Below are 19223 nucleotides of genomic sequence, written 5' to 3'. Positions count from 1 at the left end.
TAAACCTAAACAACCTGACTCTGTCAAGGTTATCACTAGATTATTCTCAACAGACCACTTTATGAAAACATTGGCACCTCCTAACCGATCACCATATTCTTAATAAATAGGTCAAACCCTTTCCGAAACTAGTTTCCCACAGAGCTACTTCACTCAAAGACCGATTGACAAGTAGTCATTATGGTTCTGTCTCGGAACACCCTATGGGTCCTCAGGGTACTCCCGATGCGGCCAATGCCCATGGTATGCTTGGATCTATGAAGGTACTACCCTTACACTACCCAATGGCAAATTGTTTTCCTCCTATACCCCTGCTAATTGTGGCACCACTGGTGTCATATACCTGATGTTATGTGCTTGCAAAGCCTTTTATGTGGGGAAGACCATAAAGTACGTGAGCTTTGTCAGCGCATTGGAGATCATGTATATTATTCCACCAATGGCAAGTTCATCACCGCGGGATGCCACATTGAGTTGTGTCACAGATCTGACTCCTCTGTAGTCAGATTGTTGGTCCTGGAGATCATCCCCCAGGACCCAAGAGGGGAGACTGGGACTATGCGGATAGAAATACTTAATGCTACTATACCACCTGGTCTTAATGAGGTAATATCATATAAATATTTTATATGATGTTGCCCTCATTTTCAGCCAAATCAACTCCCTGGCTATCAGTTTATTAGTTTAGATCTATAAGATAATTGGATATGTCCCTGTACTTAAGCTCTGTTCCACTCCATATTCACCTGGGATATACAGATCCAGTGTTTTTGCCAATATTGTGACATCCTTTAATATTCAATTGATTTGAAGTCGTTTGTGTTTCATTAAATACATATGAATTTTTCAACTGTATTGTATAATTTGTATATATTTTGTTTATTTTATGTTTTAAAGAGGTTACTGCTGCTCTCCAATGGACAGTCTTTTGACTGATTACCTCTCAGTCCAGCCTGCGCCTGCCTTGTGTCCCCTCGGTGGATGTGTGATCTTCCTGGTGTGTGCCTTGGATGCTTCACCCAGGATGGAATGACTGCACTCAGAGGAGGATTTGGTAAGATTACCTGCTATCTTGGGTTTCCATACTTTCTAACCTTTTTATGGCAACCTTTGCTTTACTGATTCTGCTTTTACCTTATAAACCTGCAGATTGTGTGGTGGCTAAGTGCCTTCCATCTGTAGTCCACACCAATGCCATATTCCCCGTTTAAGGGACCTGCATGGATTTCTGTATAACTTTCAATACCTATCTTTGCTTCATTCCTCCTGGACATCCAAGATTAACATTGGCCATATCAGGTCAGTAATTTGATTATTTGATTGATATATATATATATATATATATATATATATATATATATATATATATATATTATTTAATATATCTTTCTACAACAGTTATAATTGAAGTTCATGCCTTATGTGCCCTACACATCCGCCGTGGGGAAATCTTTAGGTGCCCTATTGATACGGACTCATTGGTAAGAGGCAGCGTTTGAAAGAGGAATTCTTTCTATCTCGCATCTCCCCTTGTAAACTGTTTTTGTATACATATACCTGTACATTTTTTATTTATTATATGTATTTTTGTTACTCCACTACAGAAAACACTATCCTGATGAAGTGGCAAAGCCCAGCGAAACATGTTGACAAAGAGTAATGCATGACTTTTGAGGATTCACTATACTTCTGTTCTCCTTCTTGTAGCACATCCAGTGGTAGTGACACACATGTATTGTTGTATTGTATACCTCTGAACAGCATTAGAGCGTATAAAATTTGATTTTTTTATGTTATTTTGGGATATGTATCCTAAATTTTAATATTTTGTATTAATAAAATATAATTAAAATCAACTGTGTACTCTGATCAAATATGCTACCGTGATAGTCCCAATTTTCCATTTTCCCCTTTGTGGTGACCTGATGGGGACAGGTTCCCATGTCCCAATTTTCTCAAATCATTTTGGATGATGGTACCCTTTACCTCATGTATTTGCAACTACTATGAGGCTTACAATTTTATCTTGAGTAAGGAAGGGTTAAAACACGTCAGTTTGTTTTACCATCTGTATCCTATTGGGGAGATTTACCTTCAGTTCCCGTCCCATAGTCAAAACAGGAAGTGAGAGGAAATCCCTGCAAATCAGGGGAATCCTTTGGGGCTCCCCAGGTCACCAAAACTAGTGTCCCAATTGGAAGATTTCCTCTCTATTATTTTTCTAGAGACAGCCCAAAATTTATAATTTTCTTTTACTTGCACTTCCAATGGTAATGGTAAAAAGGACAAATAGAGAGGGTGAATTTCCCTAATGGGAGTAAAGAAAGCAATACAAACTAATAGTTGTTCTAATCCATCTCCACTCTGTCCAAAACTTAAAAAAAAAGTTTTTCCTTTAGTTATACTTTCAGTTAAGACTCTATTGCAGGAATACCTGATAGACAAAGAAGGGGAGAAAAATATAATATTATCATACTGTAAAACTTGAACGTCATTGCTGATGTCTTTAGGATGTCACAGAAGACAGTACGTAAGGTTAACTTCAGAGGGGAAGGCAGCAACATGCACCAATCTTTCTTACCTCCCTTTGATTCAAGTCCTTGGTTTAGAAGATGAATCCTCTTCCTTTGGCAAAAAAAGTGCCAGTGATTTTGATGGGGACATCATTCAAGAAGTCAGATGAGGAAAATCATAAAATGTCCACAAATGCAGTGGCTTGTACTGCATGGGTATCACAATCAGCTAGGTTAAGGCCCGTAGGCACATAGAACCATTCATAAGGATTGGATAACCTTCTGATGCATTCTACTCCGTTAAACATAGAACTATTTTGTTTGGTTCTATATGTATCCCAACAGGCCAACACTATCTTTCTGTTTGTGTAAAAATGGAGAGTCTATTTTAACGTCTATTTCACATCTTATAACTAGAGATGGCCTTGCGGTTGAACTTTGCTCGTTCGCGATTCGCCAAACCGGCGGACTTCTGGCGCTGTTCGCGGCGGCCGTATTTGTTTACATTGTGCAGAACTTTGACCCATGACACATCCATCATGGGGTACAGGACAGCCAATTGAGACATTTCAGCACATGGACATACCCCCTACCTTATTAATAGACCTGATCTGGCGGCCATTTTACATTCTGTCTTTTGTCAGTGTAGAGAAAAGGACGCTGTGTGGAGCAGGGACAGTCAGTCTAGCTAGCTAATTAGCTATTACTATTAGGTCCATAAAAGTCCTTTTAAGGACTGGTATAGGTGTACAGTATATAGGGTTGTAATACACGTATAATATACTTTCTTTCAAATATAGAAAGCATATTATAGTGCAATGCATGCAGTGCTGCTGACCGATTCTGCAGCTGTTGTTTCTCAGTGTAGGGAGGGACAGTTTGGTTTTTGGAGCAGGGACAGTCTGCAATTCATTAGCTACTAGCTAGCTACTATTAGGTCCACAAAGGTCCTTTTAAGGACTGGTATAGGTGTACTATTTGGTGTGCAGTATATAGGGGTGGAATACACGTATAAAATACTTGCACATATAGAAAGCATAGTATAGTGCATTTCCATTGTGCAGCATTGTGACTGCTGAGCGGTTCTGCAGCGATACTACAAAGTGTGACAAACGCAATTAGAAAAAAGTATTATAACTGGAGTGATAGACCAGTGGCCCCCCAAAATGAAAGATTGAAGCGGGGTGTTATGTACCTTCTTCCACATATACTGCACTTCTCTAGAGACTTTTGTCACAGGGTCATTTAAAAAATGACAGGCAGAGGAAGAGGCAGGCCCTTCCATAGGGGTGGTAGGGGTAGGGCAGGAGCAACAGGCTTGAGCCAAAGTGGCAAATTGCAGAAGGTGCGTTCGATTACGTCAAAGGACACACCAGACTTGGTTGAGTGGCTCACTCAGCCTTACTCTTCTTCACCCTCCTCATCCTCTCGATCTGCACCCTCTTCTTCACTCTCTGCTGTGTGCACCGCCAAAGACACTACCACCAACACCACCACTACCACCATATACTCTCCACTTGAGTGACAGGAATTATTTTCCGATCCATCACAAGACATTACCGATGCACAGCCACTCTTGGCATTGAATCAGAAAGAGGAGGTAGCAACAACCACCACTCAGCAGTCTAACGACAGTACCCAGATCAGCCCAAGGAGGAGGTTGGTCCCCGGTGTTGCTGCCTACTCCGAGATCTCTAATTATAGTGGTGGGGAAGGTGACCTCGATGATGACGTGTTTAGTGATGTCACGTGGGTGCCCACAAGAGAGGAAGAGGAGGGGAGTTCAGAGGGAGATATGGACCAGCAGATAGGGAGGAGAAGCAGGCAGAACTTAGATTGCACAGGAGGGACAAACCAGACTGCTAATGTATCGAGGCATCAACCATGTACGGTCACATCTGGAGGTCCCAGGACACCGGCACATGGCTCTGCAGTGTGGGCTTTTTTTAACGTGTCCGCTGCTGACAATAGTGTTGCCATATGCAGCCTTTGCAGTCAACGCATAAGTCGCGGTAAGTCCAACACTCACCTAGGGATAACCGCCTTAAGAAGGCACATGAGCTGCCATCACCGAGCCCAGTGGAAGCAATGGAACACACAAAGCCACACTCCAGGCTCTCACCATCTAGCCTTGTCTTCTACTTCTCCTTCTCCTCTCTCGTCACAATTGTCCTCCACTCCATCTTCCATCATGCCATCCTCATGTTTTTCTGGAAAAAGGCAGGCTTCCGTGGGCCAAATGTTCGAGCGTAAAAAAATTATGACACCGGATAACCCTCTTACCCAACGGTTGACGGCTGGCTTGTCAGAACTGATAGCCCGCCAACTACTGCCATATAAACTGGTGGACTCGGAGGCCTTTTTCGAAAATTTGTGGCCATTGGAACACCACAATGGAAGGTCCCAGGAAGGAAGTATTTCTCACAGAAGGGCATCCCAGAGTGACTGTATCTCTGGCACACATTGTCGGTGCCAAGATACATCTGACCACAGACACATGGTCTAGCAAGGGAAATTTTACTGCCCACTGGGTGAACCTTCTGACGGCTGTCAAGCATGTAACCCGTGGCACCCATGTAGATTAGGTTTTACTGCCATGGATTGCATGCAGGCCTGGCTCTTCTTCTCCTCCTCCTACTCCATCCTCCCTCTCCTCCTCGGCTGACTCCTCCTTCTCCTCTGCTAGCGCCTCTTCCGCTGCGCCACCCAAGATCCCCAGAACCTATTGGAAATGCCAGGTGAGACGTTGCCATGCTATGCTGCGTCTGTTCTGCCTGGAAGCCAAGAGCCACACTGGCCCTGCACTCCTTTCAGCTTTACATTCACAGGCAGATCAGTAGCTAACATCGCTCAATTTGACAGTTGGTAAAGTGGTGTGTGACAACGGTGCCAATCTGCTTAGCGCATAGAAACAGGGAAAAATTACACACATGCCATGCATGGCACACGTCTTAAACTTGGTCGTGCAGCGATTCATTGTCCAATACCCTGGGGTCCAGGACATCTTGCGGCAGGCAATGAAAATCTCGGCCCATTTCAGAAGATCTTACATGGCCATGGCTCTCCTTGCTGACATTCATCGGCGACACAATCTGCCGGTCAGACATTTTATTTGCGATTACCCGACATGATGGAACTCAACCTCCTATATGCTTGATAGGCTGCTCCAGCAGAAACATGCAGTTAACGACTACCTGTACGAATCTGCGGCAGAACAGGTTCTGGGGAGCTTGGTTTTTTTCACCGCGCCAGTGGCTGCTCATGCGCGATGCATGCAGACTTCTGTGGCCATTTGATGAGCTCACCAAACTGGTCAGTCGCAGCCATGGTGCCATCAGTGACATCGTACCTTATGCCTTCTTTATGGAGCGTGCATTGTGTTGTGTCATTGATCAAGCCGTGGAGGAGCAGGAGCAAGAAGATGAGGAAGTCGCAATGCTGGATGAATTCCCAGGGGGGCTACTCTATCTGAGACAAGTCAACAACAGGAGTCTGAAGAGGAGTCAGAGGAGGATGGTGCCGGGGCGGATGAGGAGGAGCAAGAAGAGCATGCTTTAAACCTTTTTGCAATCCCTGTTGTTGTGCGTGGATGGGGAAAGGAGAACCACTTCCAGTTTAGTGAAAATGGGGGCCTTCTTGCTCAAGTGTTTTAACAGGGACTCCGTATAAAAAGCATAAAGGTCAAGGACCAGTACTGGAGGGCAACATACTTAGACCCCCGGTACAAACACAAAATGGCGGAAATGTTACCACCATCACAGAGGGCTGTCAGAATGGAGCACTTACAGGCCTTGCTTCGAGAAATGATGCATTCTGCTTTTGCGTGCGCTGGCAGAGAAGGAATTCCCACTCCTAGAGAAAGAGTTACGGGTACCAATCCAACAGCGCCTGCAAGAAGAGGGCGGTTTGAAGATGTGTTGGTGACTTCTGATATGAGATCATTCTTTCAGCCGACCCATCGACAGGTGTCATCCGGATCCAGCATCAGGTTAACGGCCGATGTGGACGCTCTGAGAAGTGATGAACCCCTGGACTACTGGGTGGGCAGGCTTGACCTCTGGAATGTGCAATGGAACTGTTGGCTTTCCCCTCATCCAGTGTCCTGTCCGAAAGGACGTTCTGCGCAGCAGGGGGGATCATGACCGATAAGCGCACTTGCCTAGCTCACGACAGTGTTGACTACCTCACATTTAGAAAAATAAATGAGGCATGGATCTCAGAGGAATTCAACACGTGACCAGTAGACCATATACTGTATATGCATAACTCTATAAATGATTTATTTAATCTAGCACACGAACCTTTTTCTACCTTTGGCTCACTTCCTTGTACAAAAAAAGCACACCGTACTATATGCCCGTACCCCCCCGTTTGAAGAGGTTGAGCGGTGTCATATTTTTGGGTCCCGCAGCGAGTTGCTTGTATCAGTGCTGGTGTCAGTGCTCTCTATCTCTGTGCTGGTGTGGTGTCAGTGCTCTCTATCACGGCACTGGTGTCAGTGCTCTCACGGTGCTGGTGTCAGTGCTCTCAGTCTCTATCACGGTGCTGGTGTCATTGCTATCTATCTCGGTGCTGGTGTCATTGCTCTCTATCTCGGTGCTGGTGGCATTGCTCTCTATCTCGGTGCTGGTGTGGTTTCAGTGCTTTCTATTATGGTGCTGGTGTCAGTGTTCTCACGGTGCTGGTGTCAGTGCTCTCTATCTCGGTGCTGGTGTCAGTGCTCTCTATCTCGGTGCTGGTGTCAGTGCTCTCTATCACGGTGCTGGTGTCAGTGCTCTCTATCTCGGTGCTAGTATCAGTGCTCAGTCTCTATCATGGTGCTGGTGTCAGTGCTCAGACAGTGAGGGAGATAGCAGCGGAGAAGCCAATCAGCAGGCAGCACCAGCACCATGGCTGAGGATCAGCACTGGACTGGCACCTCTGGACCACCGCAGTGGAGCTCTGCATAGGTGGGGGTAAGGGCCGGAAAGAGGGAGGGGCTCAAGCGCAGGTTGGCACACTGGGACACTGGCACAGGACTGTGCTGTCCTGACTGTGGCACTGATCATCTCCTACACCCCCTTCATAGCCTGCCCTGACCTTGCCTCTCCTCCATGGCCTTCATGCACTCCTGAATTGTCAAAATTTCACAGATAAAAAAAGAATGCTTGTCGTTGTCGATCCCAGATTCACTTAATACTTTTGTTATGTCAGTGTCCATGTTGTGGGACTATGTGTGCACAGCTAGTAAGTATTTTGTGACTGAAAATATGACCTGGAGGTTTTTAAGGTTCGCCTGCCATTAAAGTAAATAGGGTCCGCCGCGAACCTTGTGGTTCGCAAATTTTTGGTCACGTTTGCGGTTCGTGTTCACGAAACGTCCCGTCGGAAGTTCGTCCATCACTACTTACAACCTCAGCCATTTCAATCGCTTATATGGCAGAGTTCAAGCCTTGGAATGGTATGTGCTGGTTTTGAGATCAGCTTGGCCTTACTGAAGACAAACCCATACTTAATTTGTCTTTAGGATCTACAACTTTGAGGTAGGCTACTGCAGCTATCACTTCAATGGAAGCATCAGAGAAAACATGAATTTCTCTTCTGGTAGCATTCCTTAGGGATGCAGAAATGTAAGAGCCTCTTATCTGAAATTGTTCTTGTGCTTTCATGGACTATTTCCGTGATTCACATCTTTGTTGTTTCTGTCTGATTAATGTGGTATCCTAATCCAGGGCCCGTGCTACCACTAGGCAAACTAGGTGGCTGCCTAGAGAGCACTGCTGCCTAGGGCACCCAGCCACTGGTATTCCTACTCTCTTCTCTCTGCAACAAGCAGATAAGTCTCAGCTTCAGCAGGCAGGCCGCCGCTCTGTTCACACATAGCGTCAGAGGCATAGCGGCAGCAGATGACTGTATCTGTGTCCCAACTCCCAAATGAATGGAAGCCAGCATGACACCCAGAGGCAGACACTGTGTAAAAGAAAGATCTGTTCCTCGCTCAAACCCCTTTATACTAACAGCATGATCATCAGAAAGAAATGCTTTCATTACCGTGTCTCTGTTAGAAACAACTTTGTGAGGACTGAGGTTGGCAGTGACAAGTACATCCTGAGTTCTCTTTAGATCAATTGCTTTTTATGTATGCAGAGATTTGAGCCTGTCGTCTATGTAGAAATGATTTTACACAAATTCACGTGCATCAAATCCAAACTTTTTTTTTCACCTTCTTGAGCTGTTCTTCTCAGCCCATAAATTGCTACAGCAGGAGAATTGATGTTACCAAAAACATGTACTTTCAGTAGTCTATGATTTCATCGCTGACATTTTTTTTATACCATCTGAACCTGAGGAAGTTTCTGTTGTCTTCTCAAACGATAAAACAGTGGAAAATTTGCTGAATGTCAGCCACAACAGCAAATGGTTTTGTCTGAAGTGGAGCAAAATTCTTGTAAGGTTGTTATTCAGATTAGGCCTAGTGAGAAGGACATTATTGATGAGAACCCCTTCATATCGAGCACTTGAGGCAAAGACCACTCTCTCTTGGCATACTTTGCCTCTGGAGGATTACCTGTAGACAGGATTGGACTATTTTGAAATGGATGCCGTGCTTGCACATAATCATCGCTATCATATTCTATACACTTAATAGTAGCCTAAGGCCCCTTTCACACGGCAAACCTTCTTGGATCTGCCTGCTCATTTTTCAGGTGGATCCAAGCGGGCCATCCATTGACTCCTGTGGGGAGACGGTTGTCAGCGGAGATGTGTCCGTTGACACCCGTCTGCCATCCGATCTGCTAAAATCAGACATATGGCGATACGTTCACCATCCGTCTCGGCAGATCGGATCGGACGAGATCTGATGAAAATGGACAGCATCCGATCTCTCCATAGGAATCTGGGGCGCTCTGACAGGCCCCTCCCTGCTCAGTGAGCAAAGACGGGCCTGTCATCCCCCGGATCAGTGGAGATCAATGGAGAGAGTGGATCCGCTAAGTAGATCCGCCTTGTGTGGAAGAGGACTTACAGTCTTTAGAATGTTGTTTTGTGGATGTACAGCATTTCAAGCAAACCCTGCATTTTTTTAAAAGCTCTGCATTCTTGCAAGGGTTTACTTTTGAAGCAAATACGCTTCCTAAGCAGTTTGGTTTGTTATCAACGTAACATTTGTGATTTGGGTTATCATTTTTTTTGTTCTGATCAGTCTTTTAAGGGACTGGAGTAGGTGTAGTTAGAACATCAGATCTTTTCGCAGACACTGGACCCAGTGGCGTAACTAGAACCTTCAGGGCCCCGGTGCAAAAAATGATGGAGGGCCCCCCTGACCTCCGGGCCAGGGCCCTTCCCACTGATCTCAGGGGCAGCAGGACCTGGATAGAAGGGGGAACAAATCCCCTCCATTTTCCTCATGCAGCCACTGAATGCCTATCAAAGGGAGAGGAGGAGAAGCGGAATTTTAGTGGCTGCAGGAGAAAAATGGAGGGGGATTTGTTCCCCTAAATGCCCCCCCCCATCCAGGTGGTCAGGGGCAACATGTGTGCTATTGCAATTGTAACCCCTGTAGTTACGCCCCTGGGATGAGTGGGTGGCAGCGGTGTTGGTGGGGGATGGGATCAGTGGCGGTTGGGGAGGGATAGGATCAGTGTCATCGGTGGTGGGGGGTGGGATGCGTGGCAGCGGCGAGGGAGAGATGGGATGAGTGGCAGCGGTGGGGGGGATGGGATCAGTGGCAGCAGTGGTGGTTGGGTAGGGATGGGATCAGTGACAACGGTGGTGGTGGGGGGATGGGATAAGTGGCAGCGGTGAGGGGGATGGGATCAGTGGCAAGGGTTGTGGTGGGGGGGTGGGATCAGTGGTAGGGGGGATTGAATGGGATGAGTGGCAGAGGTGGTGGGGGAATGGGATCAGTGCCAAGGGTGATGGTTGGGGGAGGGTGGGATGGGTGGTAGTGGAAGGGGGGGATTGGATGGGATGAGTGGAAGCGGTGGTGGGAGGATGGAATCCATGGCAAGGATGGTGGTTGGGGGCGGTGGGTGGGATTGAGTGATGGGGAGGGGAATGGTATCAGTGGCAAGGATGGGGTCATTGGCAGTAGTGGTCATGGTGGATCAGTGGCAGCAGTGGCAGTAGTGGTGGTGTGGGGGGTATCAGGGTATCAGTGGCAGTAGTGGTGGTGGTGTGGGGGATCAGTGGCAGTAGTGGTGGTGGTATCAGGGTATCAGTGGTAGTAGTGGTGGTGGTATCAGTGGCAGTAGTGGTGGTGGTATCAGTGGCAGTAGTGGTGGTGGTATCAGGGTATCAGTGGCAGTAGTGGTGGTGGTATCCGTGGCAGTAGTGGTGGTGGTGGTGTGGGGGGTATCAGTGGCAGTAGTGGTGGTGTGGGGGGATCAGTGGCAGTAGTGGTGGTGTGGGGGATCAGTGGCAGTAGTGGTGTGGGGCGGGGGGATCAGTACAGTAGTGGTGGTGTGGGGGGTATCAGTGGCAGTAGTGGGGGTGTGGGGGGTATCAGTACAGTAGTGGTGGTGTGGGGGGATCAGTACAGTAGTGGTGGCGTGGGGATCAGTGGCAGTAGTGGTGGTGTGGGGGGATCAGTGGCAGTAGTGGTGTGGGGCAGGGGGATCAGTACAGTAGTGGTGGTGTGGGGATCAGTGGCAGTAATGGTGTGTGTGTGGGGGGGGGGGGTCAGGGCAGTAGTGGTGGTGGTGTGGGGGTATCAGTGCAGTAGTGGGGGTGGTGTGGGGGTATCAGTGCAGTAGTGGGGGTGGTGTGGGGGTATCAATGCAGTAGTGGTGGTGGTGTGGGGGTATCAGTGCAGTAGTGGTGGTGGTGTGGGGGTATCAGTGCAGTAGTGGTGGTGGTGTGGGGGTATCAGTGCAGTAGTGGGGGTGGTGTGGGGGTATCAGTGCAGTAGTGTGGGTGGTGTGGGGGATCAGTGCAGTAGTGGGTGTGGTGTGGGGGATCAGTGCAGTAGTGGTGGTGGTGTGGGGGTATCAGTGCAGTAGTGGGGGTGGTGTGGGGGTATCCGTGCAGTAGTGGTGGTGGTGTGGGGGTATCAGTGCAGTAGTGGGTGTGGTGTGGGGATCAGTGCAGTAGTGGGGGTGGTGTGGGGGTATCAGTGCAGTAGTGGTGGTGGTGTGGGGGTATCAGTGCAGTAGTGGGTGTGGTGTGGGGTATCAGTGCAGTAGTGGGTGTGGTGTGGGGGATCAGTGCAGTAGTGGGTGTGGTGTGGGGGTATCAGTGCAGTAGTGGGGGTGGTGTGGGGGTATCAGTGCAGTAGTGGGGGTGGTGTGGGGGTATCAGTGGCAATGGTGGTGGTGTGGGGATCAGTGGCAGTGTTCATATTGAGGGATAGGTGCCACTCACTTGCAGATCACTCTGTTCCCCTTCCTTGCTGGGTCTTGCTTGGATGAGCAGTAGCACTGAGCAGATGGGATGGGCGGGGCCTGTGAGTGCAGGCAGGGTCAAAGAAGATGGGCGGAGCGGGCGGGGACTGTGCCCGTGAGTTCAGGCAGAGAGTATGGGTGGAGAGGATGGGCGAAGTGGGCGGGGACTGTGCCCCTAAGTGTGGGATGAGAGGATGGGTGGAGAGGATGGGTGGAGCCTTGCAGTGTGCCCGTGAATGCGCTTGGTAAGGATGGGCAGATCGGCAGGAGAGGATGGGCAGAGCGGACTCCCCGTGAATGACTGTACACCGTGAGTGTACTGTACTTTCTCCCAGGCGGCGGCGGGCCCCCCTACAGTGGCGGAACCAGAGGGCCCAGTCGCCAATGCGACTGGTGCGACCCTGGTAATTCCGCCACTGACTGGACCTCTGCAGTCTCCATGTGAAACTTGCAGACCTCGAAGAAGGTAGGCCAAGAGAGTTGGACTCCTCAAAGGAGAAACTTGGAAAATTCTTAGTATCTTCAATTCTTCTAATGAACTCACAAAAGTAGGAAAAGGAAGGAAAGGAAACTTTTTTTCCTTGTATTCCATAAGGTAACTTGGAGACTATTGGGTTAACTCCACTAGTGGTATCTAAGTAACTGAGGCTGGGTAGATGGGTATCAGCAGAGATTTTAAGCTTCAAGAGGAGAGCTCTTGAAACTTTAGAATGTCTCTGCAAGATAATTTTGGGAAGGATTGCATCCTTTTAAATAAAGTGTCCTCAATGGCATCTGGGCTGCCAAAGCTATGCCAAAGTCTGTCCCAAGAAGCCTTGAGACCTGCAGTAGGGTTGTCAATGTAAATTGTTTGGAGCATTTTTCAATAAATTTCATCATTCATCAGATTGAGGACCTAGCCACCTAATAAATAAATCTGTAGTTGCGACATCTGGTTCCCTGATGGTGGTTTTGAAGGTGGATTTCCAGCCTCTGTAGTTTTCAGGTTTGTCATCAAATTTAGTGAGACATGTCTTGATGGGCTCTTTGTGAAGCATTTATTTAGCGAACTGTGACATGTCTGTGTTTTCCCACTTTGGATGTACAGTTGCATGTGGAACAACATCAATTACATTGGCGGGTGTGCTAAGATTGAGTGACTTTCGGAAGTAAAGTGGTACAAAGGTGTTCATATCTAACATGGCTGGCTTAAAGTTGATTGCCATTTGGATTGCAGCTGTAGAGTAGTATACTTGGTTGGAGGTAATTGACTAGCCCTATGGTAGGATGTATTGCCTATTTTCTGCATAGCGGTGTGTGCAATTTGCTGCAATGTAAAAACCTGTTGTACTGCGGGATGAATAGGTAGACTGTCTTGAGAGGGGCAGGCACAATATACTGACTTTGGTAAGGGATACAGCTGCTGTGGCTGGAAGCTGACGTTTTGGGTGAGAGTGTGAGAGATATGATGTGAGTGTGAGCAATATGATGTATACAATGCAACTGAGTGTCTGCTGCTGTTACCTCCTTGAGCTTTGACAAAAAAAACTGGAAGCTGATTGGTTTCTATGCAGAGCTGCATCAGATTTTGCATGTTACAGTTTTAGTAAATTCCTCCCATTATTTCCCCAAAGCTTCGGTCTCTGCTTTCTTGTGTGCAGTTTCTGCTTCCACCTCTGCTTTCTTGCATGCAACTTCTGCTTCCACCTCTGCTTCTATCGATGCTTTCTTGCATGAAGTTTTTATGGCTTCTGCTTCAATCTCTGCTTGTTTGCATTTGGCTTCTGCTTCCATCTCTACTTTCGTTTAGGCCAAGGCTGTCTGAATTTTAAAAGCTTCAGCAATAGCATGGGCTTTAAAAAGTTATTGGCTGAGAGTGGAAGATCTTGATTGCAGAGATTTGACAAATCTGGAGGAGTGCCTCGAAGATGCAGAGTGATGAGATTTAGGGGTTGATTTACTAAAGGGAAAAAGACTGTGCACTTTGCAAAGTGCAATTGCAGTTCTTTTCCTTTTGGGATAAAGATTTTGCATGACTAAATAAAAGCTAATCATTTTAATCACCCCTGCCAGTATTACGTGGTTTGTCTCAGCCATGTAAACTGATGCAAATTTTCCAAGGATGAGGGCTGCTCTCTAAGGCGGCGTACACACGCGGGGACTGTCTGCCGAAACTAAGTTCGTCAAACAGTCCGCTCAAACTTTTGAATGAACGAACACGCCCACACACGGCACTTTTTGAGCAGACAAATACGGCAAACTTTGTTCGTCGTACTAAGTCCGCGCAACTTTTGAAATGAGCGGACTCGCCCACACACGAGGCAACAGTCCGCTCATTTCGAGCGCGTGTGCAGGTAGGCCTGGAATGGACTTAAAGGGGAACCCCAACGCCGAAAAAAATCGGCGTGGGGGTCCCCCCAAAGTCCACAACAGACCCTTGTCCGAGCACGCTACCCGGCCGGCCAGGAAAGGGGGGCGAGCGAGCGCGCCCCCCCTCCTGAGCCGTACCAGGCCGCGTGCCCTCAACATGGGGGGTGCCTTGGGGAAGGGGGGGCCGCGGGGCCCCCCCACCCCAAAGCACCTTGTCCCCATGTTGATGAGGACAAGGGCCTCTTCCCGACAACCCTGGCCGTTGGTTGTCGGGGTCTGCGGGCGGGGGGCTTTAATAAGGGGGCCCCCTGATACCGGCCCCCCACCCTATGTGAATGAGTATGGGGTACAATGTACCCCTACCCATTCACCTGTAAAATAAAAGTACCCAAAAAAAAACACAACACACGAGATAAAATATTTTATTGCACAGCTCCGGGGGTCTTCCGTCTTCGGGGGTCTTCTCGCCGGACTCCTCCGCTATCTTCTTGTAGCTCTTTTGCTAGCGGAGGAGTCCGGCTTTCTTCCTCCCCGCCGCCGGCCTCTTCTCCCGACTTCGGGGGTCTTGTCCCCCTCTTCGGTTCTTCTGCCGGGCCACCGCGCCTTCTTATAGCTCTTTCGCAGGCGGTGGCCCGGTCTTCTGTCGCCGCTGTCGCCACTGTCGCCGCCGCCTTCCGTTCTTGTTCTTCTTCTTGTTCTTCTTGTTCTTCTCCAGGAGATGTTGACACGTCGCTCTCTCCGGCCGGAATGCCAGAGCCGCGCTGTGCGGCCACTTATATAGTGACAATGGGGCGGTGTCACATGGTATATGTCACATGGGTTGGTCACATGGGTTGATGTCACATGGGGACTATGACATCGTAAGGGGGTGGGGTCACCATGTGACCAACCCATGTGACATATACCATGTGACACCGCCCCATTGTCACTATATAAGTGGCCACTCAGCGCGGCTCTGGCATTCCGGCCGGAGAGAGCCCCGCCTACCTGCACACGCGCTCGAAATGAGCAGACTTCCCTCCGAGCGGGAACAGTTTGCTCATTTCGAAAGTAGCCCACACACGAGCGGACTGTCCGCTGAAACACTGTTCAGCGGACAAAGTTGAGCCAACAGTCCGCCCGTGTGTACGCGGCCTAAGACTTAGCCCTTGTACACACTTCCGGAAGAGGTCCGGAAGTGATGTTGCATACACACGGTCGGACCAAGTTGTCGGAAATTCCGGTTGCCAAGAACGCGGTGACGTAAGCCGCGTACGGCGGCACTAGAAAAAGGAAGTTCAGCACCACGTCCGGCACCCTTTGGGCTCCTTCTGCTGATCTCGTGTGTATTGCATGTTAGTAGAAGTTTGGTGAGAGACGATTCGCGCTTTTCAGATTTGTGATTCAGTTCGCTACTGCTCTTCAGTTTCTGCTTGTCTTTGCGTATCTGATAATCAGTGCGTGTAGTCAGTAAGCATTCGTTTCTCATTGTGGACTATATCTTGGTATAGTACGCTTTGATTTGCATTGCTTATTGTCTGCTTGCTTCTGCTATTCAGGGTCGTTCATTCAGGCATTGCTGTTTATCAGTGCTTTCTGTTGTCCGTTCTGACCAGCCGACCATTTTCAAACCATGTTTAGTCTACGTACTCGTCGTAGAGTTTGTGCTGTGCAGGGGCTTCGTGTTGGGGTTCTTACTTTGACACAAGCCCAGTCCATGAACAGGGAGGGGAGGCGTTTGTGGACCAAGAATTGGTTGCGCGAGCATGACCAGTTCTCGCACATGCCTTTGCTCCGTGAGATCCGGGAGAATAATCCTGATGATTTCAGGAATTATCTCCGGATGACGGACCCCGTTTTTCACCGTCTGCTGGCTTTGCTGACCCCTTATATCAGCAGGCAGGATACCTGCATGCGGCAAGCCATCACTCCGGAGCAGAGGCTCATCGCCACGTTGTGCTACTTGGCGACAGGGAGAAGCCTTCAGGACCTCAAGTTCTCCACAGGCATCTCCCCCCAGGCTCTGGGGATCATTATTCCAGAGACCTGTTCTGCCATCATTCAGGTCCTGCAGAAGGACTATATGAAGGTAAGTTTTATCCTTTAACATCACATTCTATTTATTTAATGTTTGCTAATGTATTGCATTTCTTTACTCGTTCCCTAATTACCATCATTGCAATATGCTCTAATTCATATGCTCTGCCCCTTTGTCCTCATACATATTTGCCTCACTAACTTCCCCACCATGCTCTTCTTGGCCCATAAAACTATAGTCTAGTCACTTACCAATGTCTTTTGTCAGCTCCATAGTATTGCTTTCCCCTAAACACCCCCTAAAATGTCTACAAATGTTATGTGTGTGCTTCAATTCATGCAGAGTGACTTTTTTTGGTTGTGCCAAACTCATTAGGAACCCCCCCCTCCCCCCAACTGCTAGGTCAGCTGATAGCAATTCTCTATCTGCTGACTTTACCAAACCCAATACCCACTCTACCTACCTTTTTGATGGTCACATTTATGGATGAGTTCACCAAAGCATGTAGTGCAAGGGCCTGCCTCAATACTTTCAAATGCTATAATTTTTTTTCACCCTATTATTATCTTGATATGTAATAGCAGAATGTCAAAATGTGCTTCCATTTTTTACAATTTTTGGTATTATGACACTTCTTACCTGTCCGGTGGGCTGTCAATAGTGTAAGTAAGGAGGGGCTTCCCAAAGTATCACACATTATTTAGGCATTCAGCTTTCAATAAAGTGGAGAGGGTTACCTGTCCAAAACACCCCCCCCCTCATTTTTAGCAAGGGCCCATCAGATGGGGGGGTGGGGGGGGTGATGACTCTGATAAGGGGACCTTATACTTTAGGCTTTAAATACTCAGTTCCCAAAATGTTATACTGATCTTGGCCAAAAATGTTGGTGTCTAATCTGCTTGCAATGTTGATTTGCAAAATTACAAATTTTTGGTCTTGTTTCACTCCACAGTTTCCTTCAACGCCACAGGAATGGCAGACTGTGGCCTCCCCCTTTGCCAGTCGTTGGGACTTTCCCAATTGTGGAGGTGCAATTGATGGGAAACACGTCCGCATCGTCCCACCACCCAACTCGGGGTCGTACTATTTTAACTACAAGGGGTTTAATAGTATTGTGATGTTGGCGGTGGTGTCTGCGACCTATGACTTCTTGTATGTGGACGTGGGGCAAAATGGCCGGATGTTGGATGGTGGAGTGTTCTCACGGACGGAGTTCTACTGGCATCTCCAGAGTGGCAGTCTGGGCGTGCCACCCCCAGAAGAGAATCAGGAAGGACTCCCGTTCATCTTCGTCGCGGATGAGGCGTTTGCCCTGCCAAACCATCTGATACGGCCTTTCCCGATGAGGACCCTCACCCCGGACAAGAGGATTTTTAATTTCTGGCTGGCCACAGCCAGTAGAGTGGTGGAGAACACTTTTGGAATACTGGCCAGCCGGTTCCGCCTTTTTTAACGCCTATCCACATGGCGGAATATAAAATAAATCACATTGTGCTGGCGTGCTGTGTTCTGCACAATTTCTTAAAAAGACATTCAGCAAACTATGCGGTCTCAGTTTTCCAAGATGCAGACTTGCTTGAAAATGAGAACCCAATACATGGAGTACTTTGTGGGTAGTGGGGCCATTGATATGCCAGACAATGTCTGAGCGGCATTTTTTTAATAAATTTTCCTTTGGAACTCCAATAATCTTTGTTTTCATTTACTGCTTGGCTTGGTTTTAGGTGTCTCCTAGGTAAATTTATGTTTTTTGTTGTTGTGCCTTTTTCTACAACAGTGCAAACTCAAGTTCTGAGCGAGATGAGGGGACACTCTCTTCTTCAGATAATCTTATTATGTTGTGGATCTGCTACACACACACCTTGTTTTTGTTAACTAATGTATGTAGTGCATTACTGACCAAAATCTTGCTCATTTTCAGCACCATGACAGAAATACGTGGGCTCAGGAAAATGGCACGATTGTGAAAATTAACACATCACTGTGGGTGTTATTTACTAAAGGCACATCCACTATGCACCACAAGTGCACTTCAAAAGTGCACCTGAAACTGCACTTGGAGTGCAAAGTGGAGTTGCCTTTAGTAAATAACACCCATTGTCACCGAAAACAACAATTTTACTCCAAATACGGCTTTTGCGCATTGAAAAAGGAAGCCACACTTTGTTGATAATTTCACTTTTTAATCAAAGCACATTCACATGTGCGTTTAGAAAAGGGTTTTACAAAAAAACAACATATTGGGTGTATCAAAAACATTATTTAAGGTCATTTTTGGGTAACTTGGTGTTTTTGTGTAAACAGGCATGTATCAAAGCGTAACATACAGAACACAGGAACTTACAAAGTTCAACTTTGAAAAGTGAAGACAATATCAGACATGAGTATGTACAAAATGGGCTGATATTGCCTTCATCACATGGGGTGTCACCCCAGGAAAATCCAAATTTGGAAGCTGCACACAGTGTGTCAACATGTGCTATCTCCCATCATGGGGGATCAATGTACATGTTTTGGGGCTGCAACCACTTCATCTCAGCCACTTTCCACAAAACAGGTACATCGATCCCCCATGATGGGAGATAGCGCATGTTGACACACTGTGTGCATCTGCCAAATTTGGCTTTTTGTAAAATACAAAAGTTGTTGTTTATAAGCAAAAAAATAAAACCCTAGCTAGTTTGGGGTGTTTCACACTCTCCCCAAAACATCACTGATGTTCTTCATTTTATTTTTAACATCATTGATGTTTTGCTGTATATTTTCTAAATCCCGATTGCACCCCATTATCTCCCCAATCAGGATCTGGGGACTTTCACTGGTAAAATGTGATTCTTCTTCCACATCACCTACAAAACAAAGCAAAAAAAACACCATGTATTATAAATATGCCGACATACATTGATGAGCTTACCGGAAGCTGTGGTCTCCGACACTCACCTGTTGTGGTGACAATTTGTCCAACTTCAACGATCTCTCCTT

General features: G+C 47.4%; 1 long non-coding RNA gene across 1 annotated transcript in view; it reads right to left on the bottom strand.

Moving 5' to 3' along the window:
- LOC143925447 (uncharacterized) overlaps positions 1 to 19223 on the bottom strand; it is a 104950-nt gene that overhangs the window by 19524 nt on the left and 66203 nt on the right. The window lies entirely within an intron of this gene.

The sequence above is a fragment of the Lithobates pipiens genome, unplaced genomic scaffold, assembly GCF_037356315.1.
Source record: "Lithobates pipiens isolate NorthernLeopardFrog02 unplaced genomic scaffold, aLitPip1_a1.2 Scaffold_22, whole genome shotgun sequence".
NCBI classification, from domain to species: Eukaryota; Metazoa; Chordata; class Amphibia; order Anura; family Ranidae; genus Lithobates; species Lithobates pipiens.
Note: the sequence above shows the minus strand (reverse complement) of the source record. Positions and strands in the feature narration are given on the sequence as shown.